This window comes from Solanum tuberosum, unplaced genomic scaffold, assembly GCF_000226075.1.
Source record: "Solanum tuberosum cultivar DM 1-3 516 R44 unplaced genomic scaffold, SolTub_3.0 scf00118, whole genome shotgun sequence".
NCBI classification, from domain to species: domain Eukaryota; kingdom Viridiplantae; phylum Streptophyta; class Magnoliopsida; order Solanales; family Solanaceae; genus Solanum; species Solanum tuberosum.
Window position 1 is genome coordinate 1,513,221 of NW_006239043.1, and position 566 is coordinate 1,513,786.

Here is a 566-nt window from a genome sequence, read left to right on the forward strand (position 1 = left end):
TATATTATAAGTGGGAAGAACTCAAGTCAAAAGTTGAATTACGGTTTTACCCTCCTATAAATTAAAATGTTATAATAAGTTAAATTAAAATAGTAATGACTTTTGAATTTTCTTAGATTAATTCCTATATATATCTAATTAATTAAACATTAAATAGTAATCATATTAATATTATTATTATTATTATTATTTTATAGTAATTATATTAATATTATTATTATTATAAAAATAAGTGTATTTTTACTCTTTATAAACTAAAAAAATATAAATATAGTTTGGCACATCATTAATTCATTTATACCCAAAAACTTTTCTCATCATTATCATTTCATTAAAAACTAATTAGCGGCTCTAGATCTCTTTGCTTCAACTTCTTTCTATTTATTTGTTTTAGAAAAAAAATTTACTAACCGTGCAATTCTAATTTTACTCGAAATTTAGTTTAGAAAATCTATATAAAACTATATACTCCCTCTGTCCCAATTTATATGACTCACTTTCCTTTTTAGTCAGTCCCAAAAAAAATGACACATTTCTATATAAAGTAACAATCTAACTATAAAATA